Raw genomic sequence first — 13,939 nt, 5'->3', positions numbered from 1 at the left:
ATGAGATATAGGGGTAAATAAAATCCAGGATATCTAAAGGAACTTACTCCCTTTGCACCTGAATTTCCCTAGCAGAAAAATAGGATCAACTTGGGATCCTATTGCCCCTACATTTCAAGAATAAGTGGAAAAGATTATATCACATAAAACCCTGGAGTTATGTACATTCATTTGAATACTTAACCTTTGTTAAATTAATTAAACCTCTGATCATATTTTTCACACAACTGTTCCTTTGAAGATGCTGTTACTGAAACAACACAAATGTCCCTCAGTAGGGGACTGGGTATATCCACACAAAGGAATACAATGCATATGTAAAATGTATTCAGAAATATCGATATTCTGCTACAAAATGATCTCTGTGATATATTGTTAAGTGAAAAAGGCAACATATAGAGCAATGTGTAAAGGAACAGGTATGCCATATTTATTTTAAGAAAGAGGCAGGAGAAATATGGCCATGTGTATACATAAATATTTGATTATATGATATTTTTTTAAAAAGGAAAAAATGGAAGACTAAACCAAAAAAGTAAAGGGAACCTGGGCTCTTTGGAGAAACTGCTAGGGCAGGAAATGTACAAGATAAGCCTGAAATGTCTTGTGGTACCAGAAAACAAGGAAGTTATCAGAGACTACTGGATTTGTGCCAAAAGGACACAACAGCTAACAAGAAGGAATTCCCACTAACCAAAGATGGAACAATCTGAAAATGAAAAGTAAACAAACAAAAAATAAAAACGAAAAATGTCTGAGAAAATAACGATGTGTGTACTTGATTGAAACACAATAAGCATATTCAAGTTATGACTTCATTATGCTATTAAAAATAATTTATTAGGCAGATAAGTGGATGCTAGGGAACCAACTCATTATTTTGAAAAGTGGTAAAGAAAAGGAAAGAATAGAGAATTTATTTTGCCTCTTTCATACAAACTATCTTTTAGAGTAACTGAGTAGTTGATGAAGGAGAATTTTCCATCATAGATTTCCAGCTAATACATGCAAAGGAATGTGGTCACCAGCCTCCACAATGGTCCCCAACGATCGCATCTCCCAGTATTCACACCCTGTGCGGTCCCCTCCCACACTGTATCAGGGTTGGTCTGTTTGGCCAACAGCACATAATAGAAATGATGGCATGTCGCTTCTGAGATTAGATCAGAAAAGACTTTGGCTTCCATCTTGTTCTCTCAGTCTCCCTTTCTCCCTCTCTCTCTCTCTCCATACTCACTCTGAGGCAGCTGTCATATTGTGAGACATTCAAATAGTCTATGAAGAAAGAAGCTCACTAGGTGAGGAACTGAGTTATTCAGAGCCAGTAGGAACTTAGCCCTGCCAACAACCATGTTAGTGAGTTTGAAGGAGATCTTCCAGCCCCAAATGACTGCAGCCCCAGTCAGCAGATTAGTTGCAATGACACGAGAGACCCTGAACCAGAGCCACCCAGCTAAGCCACTTTAAGATTGCTGCCCACAGAAGCTATGAGATAATACATGTTTGTTGTTTCAAGCTACTAAATTTTGGGATAATTTGTTGTGCAGCAGTAGATCACCAATACAAGGAATGATAGAGTTAGAATACCATAGATTTGTACTGACTAATGATCATCAATAACTACTAAAATCATAGGTGCAAGGCTAAGGGGGAACTTTATAATAGATGGATCCGCAGGCTGACAATATCTGAACTTAGTAATTAATTTTTTAAAACAACTGGGTACTTTAAAGTAAATCCCAGACATCATATCATTTCACTCACTGGTCAATCTTAACATCACAAAAATAGAGCCAAATAGACATTATAAGCCTCCTGATGTGATGCAATTAGAAGTACCCAACACTATCTGTAAAATATTATTGCTAAAAAAAAAATTGAACCTGAATTTAATTAAGTCCCAACTACAAGTTTATAGGAAATACAGAGGACACGTAGAAAACTCTACATATAAGTGACTCGATTTCTTCAAAAAACAAATTGCCTAAAAGAGTGAAAAAAGAGAATCGAGATAACCCAGCAATGGGTGGACTCAGGGTTCTCCAGAGAAACAGAACCAGTAGGATATATACAGGAGGAAATTTATTATAGGCTTTGGTTCAGACAGTTATGGAGGCTGACAAATCCCATCATCTATGTCTGCAAGCTGGAGACACAGGAAAGCTGATGCTGTAATTCAGTTCGAGTCTGAAGGCCTGAGAACTGGGGGTGGTGGGGGGGGGTAAGTGAGGGGCAGCGGTGTAAGTCCTGATCTGCATCTGAATGCCCTAAAGCCAGGAACAACGATGTCTGCAGGCATCTCAGCCCAAACAAAGAGTGCAAATTTGCCCTTCCTCCATCTCTTTGTTCTATTCAGGCCCACAATGGATTGGATGATGCCTGCCCTGAACTGGTGAGAGTGATCTTCTTTACTCAATCTGCTGAATTAACTGCTAATCTCTTCCAGAGACACCCTCATAGACACACCCAGAAATAATGTTTACCAACTATCTGGGCACCCCTTAGCCCAGCTGAGTCGACACATAAAATTAACCATCACATGTACCCTATTTGGAAATCAATTCAAACAAACCATCTGTAAAAGACATTGTGAGACAGCAAGGAAAATGGAACATGAACCAGATATGCAGTAACGTTAAGGAATTATTATTGATTTTGTCAGGTGTGATCATGGAATTGTGGTTTTTGTTGTTGTTGTTATTGTCTTTATCTATAGAGACGTCTACTGAAGACTTTACGATAAAATTAAATTATGCGATGCTGGAATTGGCTCTGCTCATCGTGAACTTTTTTGCATTTTGATTTTTAAAAATATTGCATAAAGTATTACTTACCTTGATTACTGAGTTTTTCTGGCATATCCTTAAGTGCTCAAGGCAATTGCCTCACTCAGCGTACTCTAGTCCTGGTCCTGAGGAGACTGAATGTAAACAAGGCAGTCAGGACATAAATAATGCAACTGCGGAATGTGATGAATGCTATAAAGGCAACTTTTTGGAGAATCATTAGGGAGTGGGAGCCAGAGAGACTGAGAGCAAGTGTGTGTGGGTGGGTGTATGTATGTGTGGATAGTGTTAGGTGGTGGGGGCAGAGGGGGGAGTCAGGGTCAAGCTTTCCAAGGAGATGATGGAATTGGAGAGAAGTAGAGGGAATTCAGGATATATTTTCAGGGTGGAAAAGATGGGATTTGCCAATGGCTTAGCAAAAGGAGGGAAGTGAAAGGTAAGAGATGGGATTCAGCTTCAGGAATGGCAACCTGGGGTACCCTTTACTGAGGTGAATGATACTGCTGAGGAACAGAACTCAAGGGAAACCGAGTTTGACTTTGAACCATGTTAAATGTGAGCTGCTTATTAAAGACAGAAGTAGAGTTGGAAAATGCTTTGATAAAGGCAAATCTGGAACTCGAGCGGGAAGAGTTGAGCCAGCGGTAGAAACTTGGATGAGATCACTTGTGGAGATTATATAAATAGAGAAATGGGGAGGGCACAGATCTGAGCTCTGGGCCCCTACACTTAAAGGTCGGGTAAGGAGGAGGAAGGAGGCTGAGAACTGGCCATCAGTCAGGCAGGAGGAAAACAAGGAAAGCCTTTCGCGAGGAAGAACTGTGTGAAATGCCGCTGAGAAGTAACGTAAGTGGAAAAAAGAGAACTAGCCATCGGCAGTTTCTGGTGACCAAGGCACGGGCAGTTTCCCCTGAGTTGGGGGATGGAAGCTGGATTGGAATGAATTGGCAAGGAAATGAAGGCAATGAATTTGACAATGCATTTGAGAAATCCTTCAGGGATGAAGAATAAGAGATGGCTGGGAAGAATCAAGTTGGGGCATAATCCACGGCCCGCACCTCTACTATCTACCTGCAGCATTTTGTATTGAGTACAACTCTGGTTCAGGAAGCTGTGGAGGTTTCACAGTTTCTTTACTTTGTGTGAAGATCACAAAGAGGAAGGAAAATAAATGTAAACTGTTTTACATTTTGCATACTTCTTTTTTTTTTTTTTTTTGGCCACACTGTGCAGCATGCAGGATCTTAGTTCCCCGACCAGGGATCGAACCCGTGCCCCCTGCAGTGGAAGCATGGAGTCTTAACCGCTGGACCGCCAGGGAAGTCCACTGCATATGTTTTTAATATGTTATCTTTTAACCAGCTATGACAGTGGCAGCAGAAGACATTAGCTAAAAATGTTAAGTCTAAATCAGGGCATGAGTATTTTTAAAGCAAGAATCATCTCTTAAGGCAGGGGACCGAGAGTGTAGGCAAGTGAGAGGTGAGGGGTATGGAGCCCCATCCCTGGGCAGAGGTCTGACAGCGGAGACTGGGGGTCTGCCTAGCAGCACCCACGTGTGAGCGCCCTAGCTGAGTGGCCAAACCCTTGGAGCAGGCTTCCCTGAGATGAGCAGCCTCGGGAATACTCTCCACCTTATAATTTTGTGAGCAGTGCCCTGTTGTCCCCTCACCTTCCCACAAGAGCAAAGCCAGGACTGTCCCTGACACTCCAAGCACCATGGGGGTTGAGGTGCTCCTTCCCTCACCAAGAGATGGAAACTGAGAAGCAGCAGAGATGGCATCTCTTCCCCCCCCACCCCCATTCCCCCTGCTCTCCAGTAGAGACAGGAGAGAGAGGAGGAAATAATAAACATCCATTTGAAAAGCCACCAACCTCATCTTTCTTCTCCATGTATCTTGAACTAGTCTTCAAGGGGGAAATTGCTGCTCTGAGAGGTAAGGAAACATATTTTGGGTTTTGAATCCTAAACCCAAGGCACCAGGCATGACGTTCCTTGATATTCGTTGGTCTGAAGGATTCTAGATAACTCTGCTCCTCGTTTCAAGCAAACTGACCTATAAACACGCCCCCTTCTCAGAGCCCTGCTTGTTCTGCTCCTATGGCTTTTAAAATTTCCTCCTTGGACTTGGGCAAGAACTTCTCAGAGAGGCCTAAGTTTCTGCCTTTAGACAAGGAAAAGAGACATTCATTTAATCAGCAACTTTGGCTGCTCTGCGGCCACACTTCACCCAGAGGTATATCCAGAACACACACAAATCCACCTCCAAAAGCTTGTAGAATGAGACAGCTTTTACTGAATGTTTTTCCAAAATGGGCAATGAGGGGGGGATCATGCCACCCACCATGGCAGTCTCTCCTGGTCCCTCCTCTTGGGAAGAGGGCAAGTCATCTCTTTCACAAAATGCCCTCTACCCAGTCCACTGGCCCCTCGCTCCTCATTTCCCTGCCCCCCACCGCTTTCTCAGCCAGAGAGTCTGGCCTGCTCTCAGCTTCTGTCACTTTCCTCTCCAGCCCTCTCCCCAGCAGTCCTGACCGGTCCTGACGAGATACTTCCTGCTCTTGTATGTTATCTGTCAAAGAGGTGTGCAGGCCCACTGTCCCCAGTGATGGGACTCCCATTTTAATCACTGAGGTCCTTTGAGTTTGTTTCTTATTGCTGCTGTAGCAACTTGCCTCAGGCTTAGTGGCTTTAAACAACGCAGATTTACTATCTTACGGTTCTCTAGTTAGGAGGTCGAAAATGGGTCTCAGTGGGCTAAATTCAAGGTGTCACCAGGGCTGTGCCCCTTTCTGGAGGTTCTGGAGGGGAATCTGTTTTTTGCCTTTTCCAGCTTCTGGAGGCTGCCACATTCCTTGTTCCGTGGCCCCCTGCCCTCTTCAAAGCCAGCAATCGCATTATACCGACCTTTGCTTTCATCACCTATCTTCTTATCTGATTCTGCCTCCGTCTTCCACATGTAAGGGCCCTTTTGATTACGTTGGGCTTGCCCGATAACCCAGGGTATTCTCCCTATCTTAAAGTCAGCCTATTAGCAACATTAATGCCATCTGCAAACTGAATTCCCCTTTGCCATGTAGCATAACATAGTCACAGTTTCTAGGGATTAGGGTATGGACACTTTGGTGGGGGGGGGACATCATTCAGTCTACCACAGAGTTCAAAGGCCGAAGTGGCTGGGGGTAGATGGTGGGGAACAGTCTCCTCCTCCTTTAGCCAAAGGCCTAAACTCAGCTCAAATGGGCGCTAAGAGGCTGAGCCACTCAGGATAAGCTAAAGCCTTCCTCCAAGTTTAGTCTCCTGCAACCCCTCCCCGTTTCAGCTCTGCTCCAACCTTGTCCTTAACCCCCATGTTAGGTGGGCAAGGGCGGGTGGTCAGTGACTTTCAGAAGAAACACAGATGAACAGACACTTTATCCCCAATTCCCCAGAGACATTTGCTTTCCACGGTTTCTTCTATCCTCTCCTGGCACCCCCTTGGCTCACAGCACTGAGCCATCCAGATTTTGGTGGACAGTTTGGCATTTGAATGGCCCTCCTATCCCCAGGTTAACACCAGAATCACGTTGAATTCTTCTCATTGACTCGGGGAAGCATCGTCACCCTGGGGCTCTGATTTGTAGGTGAGGAAATACAGGATGGTTACTTGTTTTGATTTGGCAGTAACCATCACTCCAGATCCCGCAATTACATGGTGTGAGATAGTCTCCAAAGATGGCTGTCATTAATTCCTCATCTCCCTGATGCACATCAAGATGTAGAGTCTAATTCCCCTGCCTGGGCTGGCCATAGTGACTTGCTTGACCAATAGAACGTGGGGGAAGTGATATGCTGGGCCTTTTGAGGCTATGTCACAAGGCTTTTGCACGATCCTCTTGGGCATTGATTCTTGGAATCCAGCTATAATTATGTGAGAGCCCAAGTCACACAGAGAGGCCAGATGTAGGCTCTCTGGTTACTAGCCAACAGCAGCATCAATTTCTAGCTACGTGAGTGAGCCATCCTGAACAACACACCCAGATAAGCCTTCAGCTGACTCCAGCCCCAGTTGCTATCTGAACACGATAGTGTGCAAGGCCCTAAGTGAGAACCATCCAGTTGAGCCCAGTCAACCCCCGAACTGTGAGCAATAAAAATATATTGTTATTTTAATCCACTAAATTTTGAGGTAGGACTGTTACAGAAGCAATCGACATATAGGGTATACTGATACCCTCAGGGAGCCCAGATCAAGTCTGGGCAGTGTGCCAGATGATGAGGAGGCTACCAAAACTTGCCAGATATGGGTAGAGAAGATATTAAATGTGTGATCAATACATAATAGAGACTAAGGGCCACAGGACTTTGGAGGAGGGAGATGTCACTCCTGGGGAGCTGGTCAAGAAAGGCCAGAGAAAATGAGATTTAATCTGAGTCTTGAAGCCTCGGTAGGCTGTAATAGGTGGAGAGTAGGGACGAAAGAGAACATATCTGAAAGAAGTAACCTGGACAGAAAAATAGCAGACCAAAAGAATAAAGGGTAGATGAGAAATATGAGTTTGCTGAAAACACTCATCTTTCAAGGTTCAGTTCAAGGGCGCCTCTACCAGGCAGCCTCCTCCTCTTTCTTCTATTTTCCTACCTTCCACCCGATCTAAACTGATGTTTCCATTTTATCATAGCACCAGGAATACTTTGGGCTACTCTTTTAAACATTCCTGTTATGGTTAGGGTAAAGGTAATTGTCTATAAAAAACAGCTCCCAAAATATGGTGGCTTAAATCATGTAGATGTTTATTTTTCTCACCTATATGAGATGAGACCTGCTCCTCATGATCATTCAAGGACCCAGGTCTGTCTAAGTCATTGCTCTGCTATCCCCTCAGGCAATGTCATTAACTGCATGCTAGAAACTTGGTCACCACCAGATCTGGCTCCAGCGGATCTGGAAGAGGGAAGAGAGGTGTAGGAGGCGAGCCTGATGTCCTGGACCTGGAAGCGGCACACAGCACTTCCCTCAAGTGCCTTTGTCAAGAACTGGGACACACAGCCTCACCTAAGCCCAAGGCAGGTGGGGAAATGTGGCCCAGCTGGGCAGCCATATAGAGCGGGAATTCTATTCCTGGTGGAGAAGGGGACTTGGGGTGGGCGGTGGCAATTGTGCCACAAGTGCTCATCTCCTCCTGAGTCTGGGAGCTCCTTGAGGGCAGGAACCACATTTCCTCATCTCTGGACCCTGGTGCTGAGCCTGCTGCCTGACCCAGAGCAGTGTGTTGGGTCCATGCCTGCTGAATGGTGAAGCTGTTGCCATGGCCTAGGCTGGACGTGATGAAGGTGTAAGCCACTGCGGGGAGCCGAGAAAGAGAGGGGACAGATGTGGAAGAATTTAACAGGGAAAGGCACAGGGCTTGATGAATCTTGCCAGAACAGAGAGCTTTTTATGTTATGATCTTTCGTGATCTAAGTTGACAGCTCTTTGGCACGAGTTGAAAGAACATGAACTAAATACCTCACTTAATAGAAATTTATTGAACGTCTTCCAAAGTTAAGAAATTCCTCAATTGTTTCAAAATCACTAGGACAAAGCATGCCTCGAGCTTGAAGGCTTTCAGGCTTCTTGTTCTATGTTTGCCTCTGCTACTGTTAACAGGTTAGAGCACCAAACCGCACGTCAGGGCTTTCACCTGGCAGCCCTTCCACACCACTGACAACACCCTTCTGTGCCGACTGGCCCCCAGAAGTAGATGTGTGCACTCACTCACTAATGTCCAGACACCAGCTGCTTTCTAGAAACCAGGCTCTGTGGCTATAAGCACAATTTGCACACGTCATTCTTCAGTGTCAGCTCAGGTTTTGGAACCAGCGCAGACTGGATCTGAATTCAGGCTCTGCCATTTACTACCGACTCTAGTCAAGTTATACCACCTGTTTAAATCCCAGCTCCTTTACCTGTAAAATGGGGATTGTAATGGGGCTACACCACTGGGTGTATGAGGATTAAATGAGGTTCTGGGTGTAAAGCACTTGGCCTTTAGTATGCACTCAATAAACAATAGCTCTTAAACTGTCAGGATAACTAGGTTTTCAGGCCCCTGTGGCCTCTCGAGTCAAAGGATATTAACAGTGTAATGAAAATAATAGCCAGTTATGGCCATTCACAAAATTCAAGGGTGTAAAATAGAAACTTACTAATTTCTCGCACTGGCCTTATTTTCTGATCCTGTGACTCTGTCCTGGCCTTTGAAGGATGAGTTGATCCTGGTACATGCAGTCCTAGCCCATGACTTCACAGCCACATTTGGGGTCAGTATCCAGTTGGAGCTCAGCGCATCCCCTTCTCTTCCTCTGCACTGCTGCCTGGTCCAACATAATCTGAGAACTTTGCTCATCAGCACAGTCACCATACAAAGGGAGAAATGGATCCCTTTTTTGGTCTCCTAGGCTCTGGGACCCAGGCTGTTGTCAGTTCCTGATGTCCTCTGGTCTGTGGTGCTCTCTCAGAGATGACAGTGGGGCAGCTCTGGTCAGTGGCACATCCTGTTCCATCCCATGGAGCCCAGCCTCACCCTTCCCTCACTGCTAAGGATCAGGCCTGTCCCTCTCTTACCTCCTGGCACAGGCCCCCATGGGTAGGTGTCTCTTCCTGACCAGGGCAGCACATCTCACCCTCCCAACTAACCTGTGACTCACTGCAAGCTCCTAGAAGCCTCTAAGCCACTCTAGGACCTGCAAACCCGGGGGCCCACTCACATCTCTCTGCTGTCATCCCACTCGCTTCCCCTTATCAGAAGGTAGAAGACCCATCTGAGCAACTGCAATTTGGACACTAAGCCCACAAGCCTCCCCTTCTCGGAGGTGCCCCTGCCCCTCCAGGGCAATGCACCTCTCCTGCTTTCTCCTCACGTCAGAATCATGTTAGGGGGAGGACTGTTCTACCTCTTATCACCCTTGCTCTCCCTCTATCACTCTGTCTCCCGTCTCTGTCCTCCTCCAGCACAAATCTCTTTCTATAAACACATACACACACCACAGACACGGTGGAAACCAGTTCTCCGAGTTTATGCAGACTTTCCAGACTGTTTTGTCTCGTGTCCACCGGAGAACAGAACCTCTTTGAAGTGATAAGCTAAGGCGTCTGCCATTCTTGTTGCTAGAGGGCTTCTTGTGGTGGCTGAGGGGAGTGAACCTGCTATTTGATGTCTCAGCTATTAGTCCTCCACAGATTAAGACTTCATGTTTCATCCTGTCTCGTGAGTTACATGGGTTTTTACTACGTAGTTGGAATGAGGTCTACCAGACAGCTCAGTTCACGGGGTGGGCAGAACCCCTTCATCATGCTCCAATCGACCCTTCTTTATCCCATTTCAATCTTTTATTTTAATTTTTTATCAAAGTTCTGCATACATATAATTTTAAAAGTCAAGTAATTCTCTAAAACATTAGAAAAACAGCAGTCTTCTGGTCCTTTCTCCTGTCCTCTACTCCCATTCTCACTTTACACCTGTAACTTGTTTTTTAAAATATTTTCCTCCATATTGCTAAAGAGTGAAGTTATATCACTACCTCTTGACCTTTTGACATTATTTACTGATTTCCAAGCATGGGAGATAAAAGATTCAGCTTTTATGAAGACTCTCACACACACTAACTTCCTATAGTATACTCTAATTGCCTTTCCTTTCTTGAACAATTTTTGTTTTCCTAGGATTTAATAATTGCCCTTTTCCCCCTTTGCTTAGTTTTCTATGTACTTACCTCTAAGTCAACGTCCTTTTCTTGCAGACTTTGATCCCAGATCCTTCTGTCTCACCCTCTCTTGCCCCCTTGGTTGACAGATGCGTTGGGCATGCTTCGTTCTTGGCTTCCCTGGCAGCGTTCAGCAGGCGGGACACACAACTTTTACTGGACTGCACTGCTACTCTGCTGGTTCTCCTCACTCTCTGGTCACGCCTCTCCTGTAGTTTCTCTTCCTCTCCTGTCCCTTGCATTGAAATGCCCAGCGTTCATCTCACCTCTCTTTCCCCCTCTCTCTACATAGGTTCCCTGACTCATCCCATGCTAATCGCCCTGGCCTCTCCTGCCACCTCTGTATGGATGGCTGTGTCTCTTGCTCAGTTTTTCTGCTGAGCTCGGACCTACATTTCCATCTTCTGGTGGGACATTTCTGCCAGGATATTCCACAGGAACCTCAAACTCAGCATGTCCCGAACCAAAATCGCTATTTCACAACCTAAACGTGTTCAAAGTGCACTTTGTTATCTGTGAAACTTTGGGAAAGTTACTGCATTCTCACCTGGAAAATTGGATGATACTGCATTCCTTAGAGGATCAAATGGTCTCATATATCATGCGTGTTAAGCACTCGTCAGAGTGTCTGACCTCCTGTCCATGCTCAATAAATGGCCCCGATCATTAGTAGTAGCAGGAGGAAAGGATGGTGAGGAAGGAGAGCATTAAGATTGCTGTTATCCTCTCTCCATCATAATGGCACCATCATCACTTGTTCCCAGTCCAAACACTTGGGATTCGTCCTTGGCCTCTGCTTCCTCCCCACAACCTAACTCACTCTATCATCAAGCCTACTGATCATATCCCATAAATATCTCTCACATCAGGTCCCCTGTTCCCATCCTCACTGCCCTGCCCTGTTTAGGCCCAATCCTCTCTCACCTACTCTATCAGGAAGGCCCTGCTGCCTGGTTTCCCGACCTCTGATTTTACATTTCACTTCTAGTCTATCCTCTAAATTTCACGAAAATGATCCATCTACATGCTAGTCTGACTGTCCCGTCTCTCCTAGGCATATTTCAGTAATAATTATAATTGTAGCAGAGAGGGCGGAAAGCTAATATTTAAAATCATAACACTGCAGCTGTGTCTTCCCCCAGGCATGCATTCCTCTTGTGCACAAGGCTCTTTGTTTGACAAAACACCTGGGTGGAGACAGGTGAATGTGAACAGTTGAGAATAGAAAACAGAGATAGTTAAACTCCTCTGCAGAGGAAATAAGCCTGAATCGGGGAGTTAAAGGCATCTCAAGTGGGAAGGGAATTGAGGACAGCCTTGGGGAGCGGGGGGAGGTGTGGGGGGGAGATATCTCACCAATTCAGTGGGTGGCTGGAGAGAATTGGGCCTCGGTGGGAGTGACTGTCATGTAAAGATCAGCAGTGTCTCAAGATTTGGACCATTCTGGGCTGGTCTAGAACCCTTCCCATTCTACTCTCAACCCCACTTCCCTTTACTCCACATCTTTAACAAAGTTTATTACAGAAACACTGCCCCCCACGATCCTGCAAATGGAGGAAAGAGGTTGGTGCTGTCTGGATCTGCTCGGAACAGAGAACTCAGAGCAGGGGTGGAGGGTGAAATTGGAGTCTGTGGATCCTAGGAACACAAGGGCATTTTTTGGCGGAGGTGCATGAACCTAAGTAGAAGCAAAGGTGGGGTTTCAAACCAATTATACTTAAATCTCAGAGAGTGCCGCAGCTCTCCTTCTGTGGTATCATCACTAGGACAACGATTTCACAGCTATGCTTCCAGTGGGCCAGGCCATTGGTTGGGTGCTTTGCATGTACAGCCTCACGCCCTCCTCTCCTCATCCCTGCTGCAGAATTGCTATTATTGACTCCATTTACAACCAAGGACCTACAACTTGCCTGGGGTCACAGAGCTGGAGGGGGTCAGAGTCCCGATCTGCCTCATCATCATTCACTGCTCTCTCCTTTCTCTTGGATAAACTCTTAGCTCCTCCCGTAGGCCCCAATTTTCTAATAGTGGTCAAATAAAAAGGTAGGTTCAATTTCAGGTCTGAATAAAAAAATCAAGTCTATCCATCTCATTTTGCAAATTGGAAGAGGTTGTTCCAAGGAAGCACGGTGACCCCGTCGAGGGGTTCCCATGGATTAGGACAAAGTTCCTTTCATTCCAAGCCTAGTGGTCCTTCCACTGCTCCAGTTTCCCAAACATGGTCTGCAGAACTGATGATGCCAATGAGTGTACCATGAGAAAGTGGCGATTTAATACGTCTAGAAACCATTGAGTTAAGTAAAGCTTACCAGGACTTCTCACAATCTTTATTATATTAATGTACATTTAAATTTTTTATTTTATTTTTTTATTGAAGTATAGTTGATTTACAATGTTGTGTTAATTTCTGCTGTACAGCAAAGTGACTCAGTTATACATATATATATCTACATACATATATATATATATATATATATATATATATATATATATACACAGTTTTTTAATATTCTTTTCTGTTATGGTTTATCACAGGATATTGAATATAGTTCCCTGTGCTATACAGTAGGACCTTGTTGTTTATCCATTCTGTATGTAATAGTTTGCATCTGCTAACCCCAAACTCCCACTCCATCTCTCCCCCGCCCCCATTAATGTGCATTTGATTCTCCAAAAGCAGGCATTGATATGCAATATTTCTCAAACTTACTGGATAAAGTTTGGTGGAACAACTATAAACCACTTACCAAGCCGCTATATCATACGACAGAGTTTGGGAACTCTGGCTTTCCTTGCAGAAAAGCATTTACTTGGAGGAAATGCAGGCATCGCATTAAGCAGGGGTTTTAGGTAGTGCAAACTGATCATCCATAAAGGTAATATTTTCTACAGAAAGAATGAGGAACCCCCAGAATCCTGCAGGGTCTCATATATTTCTTGATATAATTGGATAGAGACAGATGCCAAAGAGAAGGGTTATTCTGAGTAAGGGAAGGAACTTTGCTTTGAGAGAAGGACAGAATCCAGCAGAAAGAACCTGAGTAGAATGAGCCCGGATCTAAAAATCACATACCTATCAGGTAAAGACTACTCCTCAGTACTCAAATTGCAAGGATGACATATACCTTTATTTTTCTCAGTCAAACCTGGCCCACTCATAATGGTCAGCAAAAAGTACTAGTCATTTTCAGTGACTCTTTCCCCTTCCCTCAAGTCACATCAGAAGCCTAGGCTTGTCTAGTCCAGAACAGTGGGGAAAGAGGAGCCTCTCCTGCTCTGTAGATTTGGACTTCAGCTTGGACCAGCACTGCCTCTCCAGGCAGGACTCTGAAATGGCCCTCCCAGGCCCTTCCTCACAGAAGGGCTCAGTTACAGGGGCCCCTGTGGCAACCAGGGCCACCACTCAGTGTCCACAGACTTACAGCCT

At 45.0% G+C, this 13,939-nt stretch overlaps 1 long non-coding RNA gene across 1 annotated transcript in view; it reads right to left on the bottom strand.

The window, feature by feature from the left end:
• The window catches only part of LOC309660337, a 122,738-nt gene extending 109,745 nt beyond the window's left edge, over nucleotides 1–12,993 (bottom strand). Inside the window, exons 1-3 of the long non-coding RNA XR_014263351.1 lie at nucleotides 10,522–12,993; nucleotides 4,662–4,716; nucleotides 2,835–2,920 (exon numbers count right to left, since the gene is read on the bottom strand). This is a non-coding gene — a long non-coding RNA (uncharacterized lncRNA). The remainder of the gene's footprint in view (nucleotides 1–2,834; nucleotides 2,921–4,661; nucleotides 4,717–10,521) is intronic.
• Nucleotides 12,994–13,939: the final 946 nt, after the last annotated feature.

Source organism: Balaenoptera physalus (assembly GCF_965194825.1).
Source record: "Balaenoptera physalus genome assembly, chromosome: 4".
Lineage (NCBI taxonomy): Eukaryota > Metazoa > Chordata > Mammalia > Artiodactyla > Balaenopteridae > Balaenoptera > Balaenoptera physalus.
This window is presented reverse-complemented; position numbering and strand designations above follow the sequence as displayed.